Here is a 23,838-nt window from a genome sequence, read left to right on the forward strand (position 1 = left end):
CATAAGATCTGAAGGGAGAAGACTCCTGATGGCGAGGAGCCATGGTGATTTATCGAGATGAGTTTCAATTCCAAAGGGGAGCTTGGAGTGAAGGCCTCTCTCAGCCAACTCTTGATGTGCAATCCCCTCTGCCCACATTTAACATTTGATGTCTGCTTTGGTGGGTAACAGATCGGAATGCATCTGGAAAAAGAAGGGTTTTGTTAATTAGTGGAATTGCATCTTGGTGGGCCTTGTTTTTGGAAATTAAATTCGATATTAGTTTGGGGGCTCAGAGTACTGAGCAATCACATCTTGATACAGACTGGCATCTGCCACGCACCCAGAATCTGTCTTTAAGGGCCGATGTTAAATAGTGAGATTCCTAAGTGCCTGTAGATCGTTTTTGAGTTCTCGTGCTTGTCCAGGGAATTGAACTTTCGTTTTTGGAGAACACTCTCAAAGCCTCCTGCCTGGCTTCCTTTATGGAGGTGGAGGTGAGAAGTCTGTTTACTCTGTTCTCAAAAGCATATAGGAAACCGAGCTTTGGTGCAGCCCTGCCAGGGGATTTCACAGGGCTCCCATCATCCTCGGGAGAGGCCTGCCTTCCCAGCTCGGCTGCTGACGAGCTCCCCACGCCCTCCAGCCCTCCTCACCTCCAGGACGGAGGGCTTCTGACCCTCCCACCCTGCAAGGGCACGGGGGTGGACACAACCCAGCCCAGTACTTGCCAGGGGGGAGACAGAGCCAGCCATGTGCTGCCTCAGGCCCGGCGGGTCTTCCCAAAGAGCAGGGTTCCTTGTGTTCTGCCGCAGCCCGGTCTGAATTTGCCTACCTCCATGCCTCTGCCATTCCCTTCAGCATAACGTAGTGGGCAAAGCCTGAGCCTGCCATCTAGCACATATTAGGCATTTAATAATCATAGCGCTTTCTCGTTGCATCACGTGCCTAAAGGGGGCCACAAGTTAGCAAGTAAGAACCATTCAGTGTGATGTGTGTTGCAGAGTCACGGGCAGAGGATACAGCGGAAGAACCCAGCCGGGCTTGGAGCCAGCAACCTGAGGCGGCTTCCTGTAGGAAAATGCCTGAGTTGGAGCAGGGCTAAGAAAAGGTGTTCTTTTCCAGGCAGAGGGCTCATCATATAGGAAAGAGTCATGAAAGATCCCTGGGCATTCTGGGACCTAAAAGAAATCCAATATTGTTCAACTGCAGGTTTTGAAGAGACCTGAGAGAGAGGAGAGGTGGGAGTGCCGCGGATGAGACTGGAGAGGCAAGCGAGTACAGGACCACGAGAGCCCTGCATCCCCCTGAGAAAGCTGGCCTTAATGGGCTGCGGAAAGACTTAAAACTCGGGAACAGTGTAATGAGAGCCTCAGCTTAGAATCTGAGACCGGTGGGTGAAAACCATGAGGGGTTTTGCAGTATTCCAGCAAGGAATGCTGAGGGCTGGGTGAGAGCAGCTCCAGGAAACTAATGCAGGGGCTTCTTGAGTTTGTGGTGCTTATGGAACATGCTAGGGTGGCTAGTTAGTGGGCAGTTGCACATGAGGTCTGGAAGCCAGCGCCTGAGTAGAGGCTGGAGTGAAGGTGTGTGGGTGTCATCTGCATAGAAGGGGAGAGTGTGCTGACTGGGAAGACGTGAGGGCCGGGCTCAGGATTCAGAACGAGAGCGTTGAAGGGAGAAACTGGGGAGGAAGAGGAGAAGCCCGGGAGAAGCAGAATCCCGAGGTGGAGGACATCAGGAGGGCGGTGTGAGAGCCAAGGGCAGAGTCCCGGCTGCAGACCACCCGCCAATAGGAGATGCTCTGTGTCCACGCGCTCCGGCGAGGGGAAGGTCATGGGCATGGGGAGGGTGTTTCGCCGTCCGGCAGGGGGATGTGCTGCACCCCTTCAGACCTCCCCCAGCCTCCCGAGGCTGGGCCCGGGCCCCCGTTTAAGATGCTCCTCAGAAGACTGGTGAGGGCACAGCTCGTCACTGTCGACCAGGGAAGTCCTGCCTGACCAGCAGTCGGGCCTCGTGGTGAGCAGGCAGAAATAATTCTACTCCTCTCTGCGCAAATGCTCAGATCAAGGAAACCAACTGGCCAATCAGCAGTGTTCTCGCCGTGGGAGGTGGCCTCTGACGTCTGCGTGCCCCGTAGTGGAGCCCACGTGGGGGCCGCACGCGCTCCGGAGCGCCGCCCGCTCCGCACGGTCTCCGGCCCAGCGGTGGTGGAAACCGGACTCCGCAGGCTCTGGCACATCGGTCTTGAGTCAGGGGATAGATCTAGAAGCTGGGCCACTTAAGCCGGATCCACAGTGGCCTGCGTCCTGGGGTCCAGGAGTGCCCTCAGGCTGCCGCGACGACGGCCGGGGTCCGAGGCAAGCGAGGAGGCGCCACACGGCGCTCCCCCATCACGGCCCGCCTTCTCCTGCCGGCCCTGGTCCTCGCCAAGTCCCCAGCCCCGGCCACCAGCGCCTCAGGACCAGCCTTTCGAAGTCACCGGAACATTCCGAGGTGAGCGCCTAGGCTTACAGCCCCTGCTTCCTCCGCGTGCGGCGCAGCCACCTGGGGAGGGCGCCCCAGAACGGCCTGCGGACGCTGCTCAGCGGGCCCGGCCCGGTGCGCTGCCTGGCGTCCCCCGCCAGGGCCCCGGGAGAGCCCCGCGCCGCCGGCTCGGCCCAGCGAGCGTTCACTTCCGCGCCGGAAGCCCCGCGACGGCAGGAGATGGGGCCGCCCTTCGCGTCTCTCCCCGCGGGTCTCCTCCCAGCCCGCGAGGGCCTCCCCTTACCCGGGCTGCTCGCCTCCTGCTCCTCCGGCCTCGGGACCTGCAGCCCCCGCCACTGCCTTACCGCGTGGGCGCCATCCTGCCCTCCTTCCCGGGCTGCTCGCTCCGCTGTGAATCTCAGCTTCTCGTCCCTTCTTCCCTCTGGGTTGTTTTGTTATTTTCCTACCTTTTCGTTGGAATATTTACCTTTATTTCTGTTTGATTTTGTAGGACACATTCAAGTTATCCATTTTCTCGCGGGAATATTCCTTCAGCCCTGACGGCTGTGTGGTGAGGATTGTTTCTTTTCCTCCCTCCACCGCGGATGCTCTGGGGCGAGGGGAGCTCTCTTTTCGGTTGAAAGTGGTTTCATTTTTACCCTCCTGTTCTTCTCTTTGCTAGTGATCTTTCGTTTTCTTGCATTACTGTCGGGGACTATGGCTTATGTAAATTTCTATATCGGAGCATTTTTCTTCTATTATTTCTTCTTCTCTACTCCGTTATTTACTTCTGGAAAACCTGTTGTGCGATCTCCCCAACAGATACTCTGTGATCTTCCTTTTTATCATCCTTGTTATTCGTCGTTTTCACCTCTTTATATTTTCTTCTAAGGGCTCAGAGAATTTCTCGAGGTATTAGTTTGGCTTTCTGTAACATCCAGTACACTGTTCACTGCTTCTGTGGAGCTAAGAAACAATGAGTAATGTTTTACTTCTAGAAACAGTATTTTAAACATTTCAGATGGTTCTCTTTTCATAGATGAAATTTCCTCCCTAGTGTCTTTTTTTTTTGCGGTACGCGGGCCTCTCACTGTTGTGGCCTCTCTCGTTGCGGAGCACAGGCTCCGGACGTGCAGGCTCAGCGGCCATGGGTCACGGGCCTAGCCGCTCCACGGCATGTGGGATCTTCCCGGACCGGGGCACGATCCCACGTCCCCTGCCTGCATCGGCAGGCGGACTCTCAACCACTGCGCCACCAGGGAAAACCCCTCCCTAGTGTCTTTGAGAATATAAAGTTTTCTTCTTTCTGGGAGAAGATCAATTTCACAGGAAAATGCTTGTTCACATAAGCCCCCTTATTGTAGGTTTCTGAATCTTTTTATAAGTTCAACTATTTTTCTCCATAATTTATTGGATTTGAGGTGGATTTTGTTAGAAACTGTGTTAAAAGATTTCAGTCTCACACAAAGGAGTAAAGAGGAAACTTTATGTTTTCTGTAATTGAATTTTGTTTCACTGGAGGCTCCGTGAGCCACAAAGGAGAGGGTTGAAGCCATGTTGGAAAGAACACAGCCATAAAAGTCTGCTATGCTCCGAAGTGCGGCACTCAGGGTGCTTCTGGAGGCCGTTCGCGGACATTGGCCTTTTGCCAGTAAATTCAGGGCTTGTCCTGCCACCCTACACTAGGGTGAGGGGTAGGGGGTACAGCCATAGAGGTGGCTGGGCAGTGTGGTAATGTGTGTCTGGGTGCCTGGGTGTGTCTGCACGTGTGTCTGTGTGTATTGGCCGGGGTGCTGCAACCTTTCTCTAATTGCTGCCGCCACCTCCATGAGAGGCCCTTATAGAAATAGCCCCGTTTTACTAATCATAGTGTCCCTTGCAGATTGGCCCTGGGGATGGATGCCAACTCGGGGCTCTCCACCAACATTTCCTAGAGCCTTTCCATCGGCCCCCATGCCCAGCCCTGGCCAGTTCCTGGGAAACTAGTGGTTCCACTCCAACAGCCTCAGGTAGAAAATTATGTCCCGGCTCTTATTTTTCCCTTTTGGAATTTGTGGGAGCTAACTTCTGTGACCTGACATGGCCAGGTTTTTGTTAAGAAAAGTTTTATCCCATATCTTTTTAAATGACTTTCTGTTTCTCAGTAATTACAGATTTACAGGAAGTTGCACAAACAGTACAGAGAGGTCCCCTGTACCCTTCACCAGTTTCCCCAGTGGTTACATCTTAGATAAACATATTCAGTATCAAAACCAGGAGCTTGATGTTGGTACAATGTGTGTGTATATGCCATACTTTTAAATACTCAAAGGTAATGAAAATATCCGTTTCACCCCCAGGTGCCCCCCCCTTAGTCAGTCCGCAGCGCCCTGAGTCACTGCGGGCGCTGGGCCTCTGAACCCTCCCCGGGCTCAAGGTTGCCTCCTGTGTCACTAGGTGGTGAGCCTGAAAGCTGGCCCGGCTTTCTGTCCTCACGGCTCTTGACCTTCGCTTCACCACACATGCTCACACTCCAGGGCCAGGCTTGGTGTTTGGAGCCCCCAGCCAGCGCAGGGCACCAGCCCTCACTCCTCCCTCACAGTGGCCCCCCAACGGTCCTCCCTCACAAATGACCTCGGTCCATTAGAGGTGTTTAGTAATAGGAAACCTAAGTGGTCCTGGCTTTCCTCCAGCTCGCCCAGGCCTCTCCTGAGCCCCCGGGGCCCCGCTTTCTCATCCTCCCCTCAGTGAACGCCGGATCCTGAGTTTGCCCACGGCCGCCCAGCACCACACTGGCACCTGTCTCCAGACCTGAGTCCCAGGGGCGGGAGCCGAGAGTCATTCCACACAAGGCCTGGTCCCTGGGGATCAAAGGTAAGCTCTCAGAGGAAACAGGAAGGTCCTCCAAGGAAATCCTGCAAAAGGAGTATAGTTAAGAGAGTGGGATGACCCCAGTTCATAGCTGTATGTTTTCTCATGAGCTTATTGTTCGTTTATTGAGTTTACTGTTACAGAGGAAAAAAAGCAACATTTCCTCTTTCTTAAAAGGTGTCCTGTGGCCATTGGTAAGCTGGGGTTTCCCTGGCTTTCCCCAGAACAAAGAGCCCTCCTTCCAGTGCCTGGAAGTGAGGAGGATCTGTCTTCTCGAGAAGGACCAATCTCTGGGCCCAGCCCGAGGATGTGGTAGCCACTATGGCCAGGCCCTGCTCAGAGACGGGAGGGCACAAATGCAGACGTGTCACCAGGGGAGGACATGGTGGAGGGCGTTGATGATGCAACGAGGTTTCTTTTGAGAGGGATGGTCTGAGTGACCACAGGTAATGAACAGCTCCAAGCCTTCCCAAGGAGACCCCTCTGAATAGCACTCACTGCACGTGGAGGGAGGTGATGGGTGCAACTCTGTGCAGTAAACAGAGTCTCATCAGCATTCCATGACTCGTGAGTCTGCAATAACCCAAAGGCACCAGAAATGTTTAATAATACCAGTAGCAGGAAAACCTCAGTAATGAACCTGGAACTGGAAAGTCTGCCCCAACACTGGAGAGGGTAGAGATGGGACACCTAACCCTTGTGTACTCTTGCCACCATTCCGGCTTCCCCCACCAGGCCATCGATGCTTCCAGCAGCCCTGGGAGGGAGCTGTGGGCCCAGCCAGGGCCCTTGGTTGCCAGTGGCAGAAACCGACATGGGCTAATTCAAGCAGAGATGCGATTTATTAGAAGGATATCAGGTGGCTCACAGAATCAACAGAAAGAAAACCAGGCTCAGCAAAAGGGCAGAGACCACAGGAGGGTGGCAGCTGAGAACACACCAGCCATGCCCCTGGACCAGTGCCCACTCAGACCTTGCTGCCAGAATCGTGCCAAGGCAGTGGAGGGACACTGGCAAGGGGACGGGCTGCGTTGTGGCAGAGTGGACTGTGAAAGCTGTGTGCCCCTCCGTGTGGCTCTCTGCCCACGGGGCTCTCGCGGTTCGGCGGATGGGGAGGGACACACTGTGCTCCAGGTGAAGTGTGGCCAGAAGGAATTCTTTCTCTGCCGACGCGTCAGGCAGCTCCTCGGGTTAACGAGGCTTCTGTGGGCGCGGGTGCTTCACTGAGAGGGCGGCGTGGGTGGTAATGGGGGCTCTCGGGCGCTCCTGGATGGGGCTCAGGACTCGAAGTGGGTGCAGGGTGCGTGGATGACAGAACAAATGGGGCCCCCTAATAAGGGGGAGAAAGCAAGTTATTTGGGGAAGACTCAGAGAATCCTAAAGAGTAGAATTCTGACAGCGGGTGAAGACGTGGTCCAGAGGACTCGTGGGGACAGACAGGTGTCGAGTGTCGTGCGGATGAGGGTGTTCTTGACAAAGTGAAGCAAGCAGGCAGTCGTTAGAGTGCGGCGACGGCCGTCACTTGCGTTCCCTGGCAGCTTTGACGGCTTCTAATCATCCTGCCCCTGCAGTTACCCTCGGGAGCAAGCTGGGCCTCCAGCCGAGCCTTCCCAGCCCGCAGACTAAGTGAGGAAATGAGAGCCAGGATGTTCAACGTGCCTCTAAGACTCATCGGAGCAATTAGAAGTTTCCAGAATTGCCTGGAGAAGAGAAGGCCAGCAGGTGAGGACGGGGACGGAGGTGCCGAGGGTGCAGTCAGTGGTGGCTGTGAGGGACGAGGAAGCAAGGGCAGCGATCCCAGCCGCAAGGGTGGGGGAGGCGGGGAAAGGCCCTCCCACGGGCGTCCCGGGAGGGGGCCCGCTGCTCAGCGGCCACCCGGGGGGGTTGGCTATTCAAGTTAAAGGCCAAAGCAGCGTCCCATCGGGGCCTGCAGCTGGCTGAGTCTGGGGAGGCCTTGGGATTTCCAGGCCCCATCACAGCGTTCGCAAGGCCTCTCACCCCCGCCGCCCAAGGGGAGCAGCCCTTTTGGGGGGCGGGGGCCTCCGTGGGAGCTGGGCTGGGTGAGTGAGGGGGCGGGTGGCGCTGGCCTTCAGCCCTTGTGCCGTCGAAGGGTTAGGACTCGTATACTTCCTCCCACTGCAGAACAGGGACTGATAAAGTCTCATGTATGAAATCAAAGCAAACAGGAACCTGTTTGTAAAAGATGCGGAAAAGAGAGAGCCCAGAGGAGAGGCCAGAGCCCTGCGCACTGGGACATACGGCACTTGTCAATCAAACGCAGAGCGACTTTCAGAGAGCCGGCGGAAGGCAGCCCCGTGCCGGCCGCCCTGTGTGCGCTGCCGGCGCCTCTGTCCCGCAGGCCCCGCAGACGCTCCCATCCGGGGACGAATCAGCCTTCCAGAGGGCAGTCAAGGGCCCTCTGCTGGAACTTGGTTAGCAACTGAGCCCTCAGGTGGCTTCACGTGGACGCCGCTAGACGTGGGCAAAAGCCGGGGAGGCGGTGGCTCCCCTCGGGGGCGGACAGGCTGCCTCTTCCTCCCAGGCGGCTTTCCTCCCCTTCCCGCTGCCCTTTCTCTCTGACAGCACCCCTCAGGCTTCGCCACGTAGTCCAGGTGTGCGTTTGTGTCAGTGACCGTATCCGGAAGGGGGGCCAGGGCGGGGACAGTTCCCTCACTGTGAACTTCAGGGCCTGGCGGCGCCTGGCAGGGAGCGCGTGCAGCTCCAGCGGGCGGTGGCACAGGTTTTGTCCCCGCTGGACTAACCGGGAGGAGTTCCTTTGAGGAACATGCTTCTCATAGGGCAGACGGGTTTCTCGCCTCCTGTTTTTAACGTGGTCTACATTTAGGAAGAATTTGGTCCCTGAATGCTCCTTCTCTAAGTCTTCTCGGTGTGGTCTTCCTCCACCTGCCGGGGGTCCGCACCACTTGGAGTCATGTGGAAGCGCCAACCCCTGCCGCTTCTTTACCTCAAACGCGCCTGGTCTGCGCCTGTCCTCGGACCGGTGCCACCTGCCCTACCGCTCGGAGAGAGGTGGCCCCGGTTGGCCTGGGGCTGTGTAACGCCATCGCAGGGCTCCCGGGTCCTCTGTGCTGCCGCCTTTGCCCCATGTCCCCATCCAGTGCCCCATGAGCCCATCCTCCGCCCTTGCTCCCGGCTCAGGGCTCCTGCCCGGTTTTTCCACCTAGACTCGTGGGGAGGCCCTGGGAACTGGGAGCTGGCCCTTTGGTGTCAGGAAGGGAGGGCGAGTCTTTCCCAGCAGGGGGAGGAGGAAACCAAGTGGAAAGTACTTCCCACCCGGTTCTCCCTAGTCTGAATCTGGGGCAGGGAATTGGGATGTTGGAAAAGTGAAACTCTAGATAGTCCCAGGAACAAGAAGGTGTGGAAACAAGGAAGAGGCACCAGGTACCAGAAACCACCCGAATGAACGAAAATCCAGTTAGGGTCTATTCATCACTTGAACCAGGTACAAACAGGCCTGCAGGCTGCCCTTGACCTTGAACACCGTTGTCTTATTCTGCAGTGTCTGCCGACAGGCTGAACTCCTGGGTGCAGGACCCAGAGCCACTGTGTGGATGCTGGGCACGGTGGGGCTCCGGGCGTGAAGGACAGCCTTGACTGAGCCCCTGACCCCGCAGCTACTGGTAATGGGGCTCAGCAGCGTTAGCACATAACCTCACAAATACTGATTTCCGTCACTCCCTGCAGCCTCCCTTCCACAATCCAGTCTTCCTTCCGTGCCCTTTTCTTAAAGTAAGAGGTTAAAGAATGTGTCCATTGTAGAAAATTTGAAAGTATGGGAGCATAGAGATAAAAATTTTAAATAAAAATTACCTCCAATTCTGGCACTCAGAAATATCTACTTGAATAAAGTGTTGAATTTTATAAGCAAATTTTAAAATTTATTACATCATGAGCCTTTTCATGTCAGTAATTTTTCTAAAATTTGAATCTTAGTGGCTGCCTAGGGCTCCATTTATTTCACCAGTCCCCTGTTGTTGGACATTTATGTCTTTTTCCAAATTTTCACCACCATAAAAAATGCTGCAATGAACATCCTAGAAGATAAATCTTTTTGACTATCTCTAATTAATTAAGATAAATTCCTAGAATAAATTCCTGTAAAAACAATGTATCAAGTGGGATAATGCTATTTAAAGCTATTTGGACACATCACCAAGGTACGCTCCGGGGAAATCACATCTTTGAAAATCCCAATGGACGTGTACAAAGGGTCCAGTTCCTTGAACCCAGCCAGCACTCTCTTTTTCCCCCCAAAATTTGATAGACAAAAAAGACCTTTTATTGTTTTGTTTTCATTTCTTTGTCAACAAGATTGAATATTTTAAAATATGTTCTTAACTCACTTATATTTTGTCTTTTGGAAAATTTCAATTTGTATCCTTTGTCAATTTCTCCACAAGATTATTAATCTTTTATAAAATCGTTTCTGACTTCAGTCTCCTTATCTGCAAAAAGGATCACTTGGACCAAATGACCTCTTGACCCCAAGGTTATTTCAAAGAGCTCAAATCTTCCTCTCTGCTGTCACCCTCCCCTCATCAGCAGCCTGCCCAGGTCTCTAAACCTATTAGCATAGCTCCAGGAAAACTTGAATTTCAAATGTCTGCCTGGGTTGAGTTTCACAGTTGAATAATCAAGTCAGGTGGCTAATCAGACCCACAGGTGTGAGTGGGAGCCAGTCCCTCCCTGAGGAAAGGACCAGGCTGAGGTCTCTGCCTTTCACACCAGCTGGGTGTGGGCAGTTCTAACTTGTGCAGAAATGCCTAATGGGGGCCAACCTCCCCCACTTACTGGTTGAGGAAATGATGATATATCCATGCAAGGGACTTAGATGTAGATGTAAATTTTGTGACATGGAAGAATTTATTTTTAAATAAGAAAAGTAGATTCCAGAAGAATGAAAGCCCTTTCATACGTGCTCACGTGCACACTCAGAGAACGTGTTCTGGAAGCATATTCTGCAATATATTAACAATTTCCATCACTAGGAGGTGGGGCTACCAGTTTTGTTTTGTTTTGTTTTGTTTTGCGGTACGCAGGCCTCTCACTGCCGTGGCCTCTCCCGTTGCGGAGCACAGGCTCCGGACGCGCAGGCCCAGCGGCCATGGCCCACGGGCCCAGCCGCTCCGCGGCATGCGGGATCCCCCCGGACCAGGGCACGAACCCGTGTCCCCTGCATCGGCAGGCGGACTCCCAAACACTGCGCCACCAGGGAAGCCCCAGGGCTACCAGTTTTTACTTGGTTCTTTTAATTTGTACTTTTCGACACAAATGTGAATATCGCTCAGGGAGCAAGGCCACTCCTCTCTCTCTCTTTTCCTTTCACATGTTGCCTAAAGTGGACACTGAGGCAGCTGCCCACTGAAGTCACGTCCCCAGGGCCAGTGTGTCATCAGCTTCAGGCGGCTCTGGGTGGAACCTCATTACACTGTCTGCCAGGTCCTGTCAGGCCTTGTCGGGCCCGGAAAGCTGGCCCGCAGAGGCCCCACTCCCGTACATGGACTGGGCTTTCTTCAGGAAGAATGTTCTCCCACTGGCCTTTTGTGGCTCTCTGGGCCTGGAGCTACAGCCCCCTGAAGTAGGGGGTCCCCAGGGGCATGGGAGCAGAATTGAGTGCCCTGCTCTTCAGTCTGCACTCCCGGGCCAGCAGGAAAACATGGTCCGGGAATTTACCACTGACCTGCCTGGCATACTCTCCCCGCCCCCTCGCACACGCGTGTGCACATGCATGCTTCTCTAGGCAGACTCAGGCAACCTCTCGGGCCTGGGGTCTCTCGCTGGCTCTCCCAGGCTGGTTTCCCAAGGACCTAAAACAGCTGTTTTGTTGTGACAGGTGAAGTCAAGGCTGCAGCTGGGTCGAGGAGGGAGCGCTGCTGGTGAAAGAGAAAAATCTAGGTAGTCCTGCAATGCTGTCCATCCTCCTGCATGCCCAGAAGTGGAGTGGACTGGCAGACATCCATTAGCTTTAGGCTGCCTTCAGCGGAAGACGTGGGGATCGAGCACCTTTGTAAGTATGCGAGTCAGGGCTCACAAGTGCAAGTCTGCTTAGGGCTGGCCGCCGCTGGCTGGTGGCCACTGCCCTGCGGCCTCGGTTCCCAGACAAGCCTCCTTAATGCAGGACCTGGGGTGGGATGCCTCAGCTCAGGCTCAGGGTCATAGCAGACAAAATGCCCCTTCCAGACACCAAGAGGCAGCTCCCCAAATTCAGAGTGTGGGAAGAGAGCTGCAGGCCGGGGCTGGGGGAGCAGGGAGAGCTCGGGGCTCCAGGGAAGAGAGTGACGGGTACTTTTACAAACACATATCACTGTCAAGGTTCAGAACTGTTAACACCTGGGATTCTTGTGATGGCTCAGAGAAAGCCCCCCCCCTTTTTTAAGCCCTTTTAAATAATTCTTTAAATTTAAGAAAACCCAGTTTTCCAGTTCCACGTGGATAAATTGCAGGGGGCGGGTGTTGGAGTCAGAAAGACCTTGAGCAAATTAAACTTCCAGTGTTTAAACACACCTGCAGTGTGCTTGTTTGTGAATGGGAACTCTCATATGGGTCTCAGATTAAATGGGGTGATGTTTGTGGGTCCTTTGCTCAGTGCCTGGAATGGCAAGAGCTCAGTAAACAGTCACTCTCTCCTCCTGTTGCCTGGGAATCAGAACCAGGAAAAACCCAGGGGGGCCCAGTGTCGAGGTCAGGTGGACAGGGCAGGACTGTGCACCTGCCAGGGCAGCCCTGGGCGGTGACAGAGAGTGGAGATCAGCTCCTGGTCTAGCGGGAGTGTGTTCAATGAGAAATAGGGCAGTTAGTCAAATAATGATAATCATGACAAAATTAGAGACTAACAGGCAAAGTGATCTGGGAGTCCAAGGAAGGAGAGTCAGTCATTTATTATTTATGTATTTATGATATATTGCATATTACACACATATATGCCTGGAATACGATAGGTGATAGACAGACAGACAGATGAAAGACGTCTGGTGTGAACCAGGAGCTGTGTTCATAGTGTGAACAAAGCAACTTAGATACTCTGCCCTCAGGGCTGCTCAGCAAAGTGGGGGAGACAATGAACAGGGAGGTGAGTGAAAAAACAATTACACATGGGAGCCCATACTGTAAAGGGAAGATACTGAGGTGACACAAGAGGATGAACAGGAGGTTCCCATGTCGGTGTATCAGAGAGGGCTCCTCTGAGGAGGTGACATAGTCAAGCCCAGAGGGCACCGTGGGACAAGTGGGGAGCAGCCCCAAGCGTGTGGGAAGCAGTTCACACAGTCAGAGACCACAGGGCAAGAGCTGGCCAGGGGCCAGGAGCGAGACTGGAGAGGCCATGGGCCTGAGAAGAGCATCATCCCCCTCAGGAACCTGCAAGCCTTGGGGGGTCCAGACAAAAGTCTTAGGGCAAATGGGTCAGAGGTCTGCACCAGGGAATGCTCACTCGTTCGCTGTTTTTATCTGTAGCTGCTTTTTCATCCAGGGCCACTGCAAGAGCAGTTACATGGTACCGCGTTTGCCCCACGTCACCACCAGGAGGGTGCTGCCGCCACGCCCTTCAGAGCTGGAGCCCCCCAGGCCGCTGGGCCAGGAGATGCCACTGTCCGGAAGATGTCGCTCAGACGCCACCTGACAAGGATCTCCTCCTTGTCCTCCTTCCCTTAACTCCGCCTACCCTTCCGCTTCACAGCTGCTGGCCTCCTGGTATGCAACCCCCCCTTCCCCCATGCGCCTCTGCTTTGGGTACGTGGCCAGTTATCTGCAGCCCCTGAGTCTTCGTTCGGGAACTTTACACGTATTCAACTCTCTGGCTCTCGTTGAAAATCCATCCCTACAACCTTTTTTCCTGCCTCCCTGGGCCTACTGCCCATTTGTCTGGTCTCCACGGCGAAGGGCACCTCTAATGGATGCGCAGTTCCTATGAGGTCAGACCCGGGCCTCTTGTCACCTCCCTGCCTGCACACACCCCCCATCTCACTGGCAGCTGCCTCTTCCCCCAAATGACCCACATACATCGATGGTCTAGTTTCATCTTCTAAAATTCCTTTCCCTCCTCTTCTCTTGTTTTCTGCCCAGTTTTAAGTATCCCTAAGATGGTTTACTAGAACCTTTCCTGATCTGCTCTGGACCCTGGTCTCTTGACAGTGGGGATTGGGGATTAAGGATGGCCAGGGATGTGGCTACGCTGTGCAGGGGATGCGGGTGTGATGACCTGACTGGAGGGCGAGGCTGCTCTGTGCACCATCAGGAAGGGCATGGGCTGCGGTGGCGGCTTAGTCGGATTGGAATCCCCAAGCAGCCACTTGTTAGGTGTGTTCAGTGAACAATTCCGAAGCACCTACTGTGATGCAGGTCCTGGGAGTACATTCTTGGATCATATAGTCTCTGTCTTCTTGTAGCCTTTGGGCTGGTGGGAATAGGGTCACCACATTTAGCAATAAATATACAAAATGGTCAGTTAGATTTGAGTTTCAGACAAATGATGAATTTCTCTTTAGTGTAAAATTCAATATTTGTTGCTTATCTGAAATTCAAATTTAACTGGACATCCCGTATTTTATCTGACAACCCTGAGTGAGATGGAAAGAAAACAAATAAGTAAATACAGAAATAACGTAATTCCAGGATTCTGGTGGATCACTGGGAAGAAAAAGCCAGTGTTCTGTGAGAGCATCCCAAGGGGCCAACTGGATGGTGAGAGATGGGCTCCAGGAGTCTGGCAGCCTGGGAAGGAGCCTCTATTTGCAAAGCCCAGGGGTGAGCATTCCAGGCAGATGGAATAGCAAATGCAAAGGCCCTGAGGTGGGAAAGAGTTTGACATGATCCTCTGTCAACAGGCCCGTGTGACTGGATGGAGGGGCTGGTAGGCAGGTGTGTACGACTTGATGACATGATCGACCGGGCCACATTGAGTAAGGTACTCAACAAATTATATCATGAGTTATTAATAATTACGATTTTTAAAGTCAGTCAAATATGAATTCCAAACATTGTGTGGAATACTCTTTCAGTCACCTAACTGCCATACTTAACTTTCTATAAAGAGGCCATTTTAGTGCATATGGTACTGAATACCATCCAGCCAGGCATAATATATTTGCCTTACCTTTAAAAGTTCTCTTAAAAAATTAAGCTGCAGAATATTGTCTGAAATCCCTTTTTCCATCATAAGACATTAAAAAGTCAACCAGGACACTCCCCCGCCCCCGGCACCAGTGACACTAGGGAAGTTGTAAATCACAGGTGTCAGTCAGCAGAGACACGGGGCTTCTGCTGGCCCCTTTGTACTCCCCTGACAGCCCACATCTGGTGTGTGACTTGGGGCTTGTCACTTGACCTCTCCGAGAACTGCTCATCTGTAAAACAGGAATAAGGATAACACCTTGACGCAGAGGGTCATCGTGAGGGTCCAGGAAATAATGTCAGTCAGTTTGTAAGGCATTGAAGGTCACAAGAAAAGTGTGGCCTGACTGCTGTTTATACCATAGTCGTCCCAATTATCACCTCCCTCAGCTAAAAGAGAAGGAAAGGCAGTCAGAGTTAAATCACATGCCCAAGGATTCCAAGCAGTCCAGAAAAGTCATCTTCCTGCTTCATTTTTCTGTGCAGGTTACTTTCAGCCTGCTGAGGCGGGGAGAGATGATTGAACAAACTGCTTGTGAGCACTGAGGTAAGATTTAGTGCAGGGACACGTGTCTACAATGTAGCTTAACCTCTGAAGGTTCAATGTCAGTGGACAGTGCTGACCCTCCTCGCATGCAACCATGATTGAAGGCCACAGCAGAAGCCTTCTTCTTCAGCTGCTAAGCCAGGTTTATGTCACAAAATCCCACCAACAGTAGGGACTGGAGGTCTCTGTCTCAGGCAGAGCCTGCTCTCGGTGGGACACGGTGGTCAGGGGCCCCGGGGCTGGCCCCAGAGCTTAACTGCATGACCCATTGGCCCTGTGAGGCTCGGTTTTCTCCTCTGCCACTTGGGGCTGGGGCGGTGCTGTCTACGTCACAGGGAGGTGGCGTGGGTTCAACGCGATGGCATGTGGCTAACATGCTTAGCACAGCGCCTGGAACCTGGAAACATTCAGCAAAAGCCAAGGGCAAAGCCAGCGCCACCTTCAAGGTCGCCCAGGTTGTTGGGGGAGGCGTCATGCACAATATCACCATTGCTGAGCGTGAGTGTGTGCTCGTGTGTGCAGATGGCCTGAGCCACAATCAGGGCAGGTCCCAGAGGTCCCCAAATCCTTTCCTGCCCCGTTGCTGACGCCTGGAAGGCAGCGTCAGCTGCCCATCCCCTCTGTTTGGGCTCTGACCCTGCACTGAATTCTGTCTTCAGCCCTGTGAATCCTGGTGTGAACATCAGGTGCCTGAATATGGGCTGGGCCTCCGGAGGGGGTGAGGGCTGGGGGCACTGCTGGCCTCTAGTTGCCAGTCGAGGTGCAGCCACTTCCTAGGGAAGTGAGCCACACGGGAGGAGAGCGCAACCTTTTATTTTTGCTGCACCTCAAAAGAAAACTTTACAGTTGAAATTAACAGCATGTCTGCTGCCAGTATTTGTGGTTACTACCTGTAACATAAATCTCTTTTAGAGATGTGTGAGAACAGCATACATAATGAAATATCAACATGAAGCTTGATTTAAAGTGGCTTTTCATTAATATAACAAATGAAGTGTACCAAAGTTTGAAAGTATATTCCTTTGGGCCTAATTAAAACACTGAACAGAATACATGTATATGTATGTTTTAAACGAAGACATTCAGCGGCCAGAATCCGCTACACAAATTAATTCATATCGAAAAGTGCACTGTGCTCGCGTGGTCGTTACTAACCTAGCCCATCCCCTTCCCTGAGATGTCTCCGATTTAACACCTGCATGAGGTGTCAGGGGAGTTTTGCTTTAAAAACATCACCCCCTACACAGCGGCGCGCCTCACGGGGCTGCCTTTTGGTCAGAGAGTTTTCTGTGCGCCTTGGAAGGCTTCTGAGAACTGGATGTCCTCTGAGTGAGGAGAATGCCCTTGGCCTTCGGTCTGTGGCCTCTGCCTGGGAGGGCGGGGCTGGAGCTGGGAAGCAGCGGGCTCCCTCCAAACGGAGAGGAGCGCTGACTAGAGGGGCCTGGACCACCCACGGTGGCGTCCAGGTATAGGAACCTGGGGGCGGCTAGGGGATGGTGGGGAGACGGGGGGTGAGGAGAGTGGCCATGTGGCTGAGCACTGTGGCCCCACCCCTGGATTGAGGGCGGGGAGTAGATGCGGCATCTGCCGTGACCCTCACCTCCACCCTTTGAGGGCAGTGAACTCAGGGGTGCCCTGGAAACCCAGCGGAGGCCCCAAGAGTCTGTACTCCGAGGCCGCGGTGAGAAGGGGGCGTGGGGAGGGCAGTGACTCCCTGGTGACGATTTTGTTCAGGGGCAAAAGATGCCTCAGAGGCCAGGCTGCCTGACCGACCGAGAGACCTCTCATCCATCCACGTGTCCCCTCAGCCATCTGGGACCAGGTCTTGCTACCAGGCCGTGGAGCCGGACTTCTTAACACGACCCTCTGGAACAGGATGGGCCTCTATACTTGCAGGGAAATACCTCCCGGCCCAGTGAGGCCTCGAGGGGCGACAGGGCCCAAGTGGCGAGTGAAGTGGTGTGTGTGTGTGTGTGTGTGTGTGTGTGTGTGGACACACGTGCTGTGTGTAGTGTGAGGATGCAGCCTTGGAAAGATGGACTCTGCAAACAGTGACCATGTCTGTGCTGGTCAACTGGTGACCTAGAGCTTCCATGAGGGGCAAGTGGTTAGCCTCTCTGTTCCTTACCTGTACGTGGAGACACCAGTAGTACTCTCCCCATAGGATCCGTGTGAGGGTTGAATTCAGTACTTCACGTGAAGTGTTGTTCCTCAGAGCAGTAAGCATTTCATGATGGTTCATTATTCTTATTATTCTGTAAGTTACGGGCTCCTAGTTCAGTCCCTGGGGACTGTTAGGAAGTGAAGGACCACACTAATAACTCAGATTTGTATAGCGCTTTACAATTTACACGTGACTTTCACAGACCTTATCTCCTCTAAACGTGTGATGATGTAGGCAAGGTGCTGGGTTGTTATTCCTCCCTTCTCGGAGGAAACACGCTCAAAGGGTCTGGACTTGCCCTGCATCACACAGCCTCTAAAGGGTGGGACGCAAGTTCTGGTCTGAGTTTCAGCCTTTGAACCATTTGGCCCTCCACCCTGGGGCTGGGAGAGGAGCTCCCATGGGGAACCTCAGAAAGCTGTACAGAACTTGCAGAACTTCACAGGCTGGGGAAGAAGAAAGTGAGCGAGGTGGGGCGGGCACTGATGGCAGAGTGAGCCCAGCCAGGACCGTCCCCTCCAAACACTTGGACCAGGTCAAGAACAGGCTCTACTTCCATGCAGCGGTGACTGCATATCTCCCTGGTGATGGGAGGACTCAAGGCCCCAGGTCAAACCTCTCCCTTTCTGGGTGATTTATCAGAAGGCTGGTGGCTGCTACCAAAATCTCTGTATTTAACTGGAAGCGTATTAACAGGCACGTGGTAAAGAGTTCTGGGCCATGGGAATCCTTAGATCTCAAGTTGTCATACGTGGCCTTTTGCGTTGGAAGATGCTGTCATTTCCCACAAACACAAGCCTAGGGGAAAGTACAGTGCCAACCAGACCTTTTCCCCAGGCTGGCTCTAGGAAGAGGCCTTGCCGTGTGCAGTGGGCAGTGTTTATGTACCGGGTGGGGCTGTTGCTGGTCGTGACGCTAACACAAATGGTCTCCACAAACAGGCGAGCGAGCTCTCCTCTGCCGGCGATCATCCCGCCTTTGGTTCAGCAACAGTGAGTAACACCCTGTTGCTCCATGAGCACGATCTCCAAGGAATCAAGGTTCAGAGATGGGGGTCACACGGGGCTGGTGGTGGAGGGGTTGGGAAACCTGCCCGTTTGAGGAGATGTTGAGAAGAGGTCAAGGTGGAAAAGGTTGGTTGGGCCTCTTCTGTTGTGAGAGGCAGCGGCCTGATCCCAGCCTTCAAAGGCTAGGGGGACACGGGCATGTGTGGCACGAGAGGAGCTAGAGTTTGTTCTGGCGTGTGCGCAGGAAGTCCTCCTCAGCCCTGGGGAGGACACTTCAGAAGCTCTTTGCTCCTCAAGAAATGGTGGAGACAGGAAATGGAACTGGACGCCAAGGGCTCTTGGGCAGACTTAAGAACCGAGAAGAGAGGAGGTTTTTGAAGGGCAGGGGACTAAAAGGGATATGCTGGCTTCCAAAGCACTGAGACAAAGGTCAGGTGGCCTGGTGAGCCGTCCAGCAGGGAACTCCAGACCGCTGGCCGGCTCCCAGCCTGGGGTGCGCTTGCTGCCCCTTGCCTTCACATCTGCTGTTCCCTTGTCTGGAACACCCCTCCTCTCACTCCTGGCCTTTGAGACTCAGCCTTCATTGAACATCATGTGGACGTGAGTGACACTTCAAGGAGAGAATTGTCAGGGTTTGGATCAGACTGGATTTGTGTTGAAAAGAGCAAGGGAGGGGAAGGTGTCAACCTGGGTCACATGTATTTGACGCTGGAGTAATTGGGGGTTGAGGCTATTGGAAGTAGTGGGGAAACTGGAGGCAGAGAGGCTCTCCTTCCTTTCGGATAGGAGAAGTTCCCCTGTGAGTGAGACAGTCATGGAAGACCACCTGGAGCCCCCCAGAGAGGGCTCTGTGAGGACTCAGGCCTGGGTGTGGTGACCTGGAAGTAACTCAGGTTGCTGGTGGCCAGGCCTGGGACGGAGGGGGAAACACACAGGATGGGGAAATCAGGTTGAGGGTGGGTGTGGGACGCAAAAGCAGGCCAGGTGGGCAGGGATCAGGCCCCTCTCGCCTGGCAATTTTAACCTGGTCACATCAACCTTGGCTTTCTTCACTGCTCTGGAAGGGAACCCAAAGGCCCAGCATTTAAAATCTTAAGCCGCCGCTCAAATAGAACAATTAAAAAGAAAAAAGCATTCCTGGGCACTTGGAATTTGCTAGCTGATGGTTTGGGGTGGAGTCCAGGAGCAGAGCTGGGATGCACAGAACCAAGCCAGACAGGCAGCTTCGGGGAGGATGCTGCGCCGCCCCCGCCTTCAGTTACCAGAAGCAAATAGGATTCTGCCGAGAACTGAGGCCAAAGACGGTTATGTGTCCCTGGGCTGCTGCCCTCCTCTGCCTTCGGCCCAGTCCACACTGCGGGCCGCACGGCTTCCTGAGATCGTCTCTAACCTGGAGTCCTGGCTTCCCTGGGGTGGGGGTGAGGGGTTACAGGCCGGTCCTGAGCAGGACAGAAGGTGGGAGAGAAGTAAAACGCCCCTGTTTAGAGGCACAATAAGCACTGGGAAGCGAAGGGGGCTTCCCAGGGCCAGAGAGGAGGGGGAGGCGGAAGGCGGAACGTCAGGCCCTTGGGAGGCACTGGTGCCTCCTCCCACTGTGGCGGAATGGGGGTGAGGGTGGGGGGCCTCGGCGGCGTGCGGGGTCCAGAGGGGAGAGGGCAGGGGGGCGGGATGCGGGCGGGGGGTCCCTGAGGGGGCTGGGCACATCCTCGGAGCGCATTTACCCTGCCCCTGCGGTCGGCGGGGTTGGGACGACAGATGCACGTCGCGGCCCCATCCCAGTGCCCCCTTGCAGGCCTGGGGCCGGTCCATCGCCGCAGGGCGGCAGCGGCCCGCGGTCCAGGGCGCGCCTCCGAGTCGCCTGCGGGCAAGGCGGCGGCGCAGGGGGAAACACACCACGGGCCCACGGGCTCGGCCCCGCGAGGTCGCCTCCCCTGGGGCCCACCCACGACTCAGACGGCTGCCCCCAAACTGAAGCGTGGGATGGTTCCACCGCCCTAAATCACGCAAACTTAGCGGTGCAGGGCCTGCTTCCCCGCAGCCGCGCCTCCGGAGCGCGGGGCGGACCGCGGGCACCTCCCGCCAAGGTCAACAACGGGTGCCCCCGCGCCTGCCCTTCCTCCTCCCGAGCGGTCAGCTCTGTAGGGACCTGGTCGAGGCGGCAGCGGAAGGCGGGCACGGAGCCTGGTGGGAGCCCAGGCACCACCTGTGCCGGAGTCAGGGCGGGGGGGGGGGGGGGGCGCCGCTGCCCACGCGCAGATTCCAGGCCGCCCGGGCCAACCTTTCGGCGCCTCAGGGCGAGCGACCCAGGAAACCGCGTTATAAACCAGCCTCGGCGTGAAATTCGGCGGCCGCTGTTCCGCACACTCGTGCACTCTCCCGGGCGCTTTGGTGGCGTTAGAAAATGCGCCCCCTGCGAGGCGCGCCCCCCGCCCCTCCGGGGTGGCCTGCGTCCGCGCATGCGGGGTTCGTCGAGCCCTGGGCGCCGCCTCCGCGCGCTGCCGGCGGAGTAAAGACGACGGGGTCCCGAGGGGGCGCTTGGCAGGACGGTGCGGAGGGGCGCGCAAAGGTGTGAGCGGTCCTTGTCGGGGGCGTGCGGTCCTAGTTGGAAGTGGATGTTGAAGATGAGAAATTCAGTTTTGTAAAGTGAAATGTCACGGATTTAGAGTTTCGAACCCACCCCTAGCCTTTGGTATTTGACTGTCTCTATCCTTGGCAGTGTGTGAGTCCCATATTTCAAAGAAAGAACTTTAAAGTTTCATAAAGCTCCAAAGATTTCAAATAGCTTTATTGAAAGCACTTTGATGGTTTAAATGCAAACACATGAATTACGTATCTCTTAAATTACACAGGGTTTTAAATCTAAGGGAACATGTTTTTGGCAAGATGGATTGGGGCTTTGTCTTGTGTGGGTATTTCTTTTTTTTTAAGCGTGTGTAACGTGTATTCAGGTTGTTGGTGGGAAGAGAAGAGAAAGGAGGCATCAGGTGAAGGATGCTGAGACTTCCTGCCTTCCTGCCACCTGGCCCCCCAGTGGCTCTCAGAGCAGAGAAGTGACACACCCACTGGGCCCTTCGTGTTCCTCCTAGGCAAGGGCAGTGACGTGGCCATATGAGGCTCCTGAAGGGCCACAGGGGAGCTCCTCCAGGGAAAGCCTTGACCTCATCATGCCTTCTCCACCCAGATCAGTGGTGAATGAATGAATGAATGATACAGAGAACACAGGTAGCTATCACATCTCCACTCTTGCTACACCTGCAGCTTGCCCACGACCTAAACTGATTCATCTTTTCAATTTCCCCGGGTCAGACCTTCAGGATACCAGCATCAACCAGATGCTCTAGCCTGGGAAGGGAGACAGTTTGATATGGGGCGACTCAGGCTTTGGAGTCAGGCCACATGGGCTTGAATTGCTGCTCTGACACTTATTATTTGGGTGACCTCTTTAATCTTCAGTGCCCTCATCTAGAAAAATGGGGTCATAGTGGTCCCTGAGTCGCTGGGTTGTTGTGAGGATTGATCTAGATATATGTAAAGCCCTTAGCAAAGGCCTGGCCCACAGGCACCTTTAAGAATAAATGGTGGGAATTCCTTGGCGGTCCAGTGGTTAGGACTTGGCACTTTCACTGCCAAGGGTGCGGGTTTGCTCCCTGGTTGGGGAACTACAACCCCACAAGCCACACAGCACGGCCAAAAAAAAAAGAAGAAATGGTGATAGTGGTGATGTTGGTGATAGTGGTGATGTTGGTGATGGTGGTGAAGGTGCTGCTGGTGATGGTACTGATGGAATATATGGGGATAATGATGGTACTGATGGTGGTGATGGCAGACGTCCCTCAAGCTCTCTTTTAGCAATTGGGTCTCAGTGTTATCACCCAGCTCTTCTGGTGACTGTGCCTGTTGTCTGTGCCATGAGCTTCGGTGCATAGCCCGTCTCATCTCATCATCCTATATTGTTGGTCGATCCCCAGGGCAGGCATCCTGTTCCTCACTCGTGGTCAGCCCATGGGCAGGAGCCAACCCTCAACCAGCCAGCTATGGCAGCTGGTAGTCTTGCAGGGTAGTGGAATAAACACCATCCCCCCAACCCCAAGAGCATCCCTTCTAGGGGCCTAAGAGGTTCACCTGCTGGTGAAGTGGATATGCAGAGAGGCAGGCTCTCCCACCCTGCTTGGGCACAGTGGACTTTGCTGGAGAGTTTCTAGAGCTGCCCAGGAGTCCCTGAACAGCCTTGGCCTTGGGCATGAGCAAGAGATGGAAGAAAAGATAAAAAGATAAACTATTTCTCAGAACAATAAACGTGGGAATGAGATTTCTCTAGAAGAGAGGGGTTTTGGAAGACAGATTAAGGGGTCGTGGTTCTTCCGGAGAGGCAGAAAATACTGGTGAGCAGGCTCTGGGGATGGGCCAGGTCCACCCAGACAACTTCCAACGACCAGTGCTTCCCTGGAGCCCTTTGCACAGAAAGAAAAGTCCCATTGAGCACACTTCACCCCCTGCCCCAGGAGTTCTCAGTGCCTCTCACCCACCCCTGACTTGACAAGATGCTAGTTCCTTACCTACTTGGTTTGGGAACTTGCTCCGTATTTGCTCATTCATCTGGCTCCTGTGCCCCAGTTCAGCTGGGATTGTAAGGCTCTGGAGGGCAGGATGCTGAGTCCAGCTTCCTCAAATGTCTCACAAAGCCCTTGGTAGACAGCAGAGGGGGCCCCCATATTTGGCATCACCCATGAATCTAGCACCATGCTTTGCTCGTCCTGGGTGTTGGTTAATGTCTACTGAAAGGCAGGCGTTGACAGAGGTGAGGGTGCATGTCATCTTCTCCAGGCAGGCACCATCCTTGTCCTTCCCAACGCAGATGGCTCCAAATGCCATGTGCTCAGGGCCATAGTCACGTCCAGCTGGGACCACTGGCAGCTAAGCTACTCCATGAGGTGCCTGTGGAGGTGAGTCACCTGGCCACTCCCAACGCGCACCTCACATTTTAAACCCAGCCTGAGAGCTCCTGGGGGACTTGCCTCCCCCCGCTCACTAGGAAATACTCTGTGATGTTAGATGTTAAACCATCAGTATTATCAGATTTTTAAAAAACGCATTCCTCATGCGGTCAGTTTTCATTCCAAATGCAGAAATGCTTCAAATCTCAAAACCCTCCACATCAGGCTGTCCCGTGAAAAGTGCTAACTCTGGATTTTACCCTGTGTTTCATCGTGGACTTGAGGGCTCTGGGGGTGGGGATCGAGCCAGCAATCCCAACACAGCTCGACCATCGTCCTAATCTCTCTCTATTATGAAAACGGATGGCAGGATGGGGATTACTGCGCCCATAAATCAGCGTTGTGTTCTGGATAATCTAATACATTTTTCAAGTGTTGTTCTCGCTGTCTGGCACGCACGGAACTGCTCAGTTGGCACAAAGTTTGCAATCAATCTCTCCTGCCTGCTCCCCACCCGGCCTCGCCACCTTCTTCGAACCCTCCTGATATTTTATACATAAACCAGTTTGGATTCACGGGGCATTCCAGCTAGTAAATGCTCTGAAGATTCATCTTTATGGACTAGCAGCCCAGCCTTGTAGCGTCCCAGCTTCTCAAGATGAAAAGGAATTTTATTTGGTGTGTTCATGCTACGCGGGGAGTGGATGCTGGCGGCTTGCTAGGTTCTGTTATTACCGCGCGTGCTCTTCTCCAGGGAGGAGA

At 54.1% G+C, this 23,838-nt stretch overlaps 1 long non-coding RNA gene across 1 annotated transcript in view; it reads left to right on the top strand.

The window, feature by feature from the left end:
* The first annotated feature begins 2,893 nt into the window (after positions 1–2,893).
* LOC109552796 (uncharacterized) overlaps positions 2,894–23,838 on the top strand; it is a 44,804-nt gene continuing 23,859 nt past the window's right edge. The window contains exons 1-6 of the long non-coding RNA XR_012324958.1: positions 2,894–5,298; positions 6,867–7,017; positions 11,150–11,323; positions 12,769–13,005; positions 14,139–14,218; positions 14,911–14,971. This is a non-coding gene — a long non-coding RNA (uncharacterized lncRNA). The remainder of the gene's footprint in view (positions 5,299–6,866; positions 7,018–11,149; positions 11,324–12,768; positions 13,006–14,138; positions 14,219–14,910; positions 14,972–23,838) is intronic.

Source organism: Tursiops truncatus, chromosome 12, assembly GCF_011762595.2.
Source record: "Tursiops truncatus isolate mTurTru1 chromosome 12, mTurTru1.mat.Y, whole genome shotgun sequence".
In the NCBI taxonomy this organism is placed as follows: domain Eukaryota; kingdom Metazoa; phylum Chordata; class Mammalia; order Artiodactyla; family Delphinidae; genus Tursiops; species Tursiops truncatus.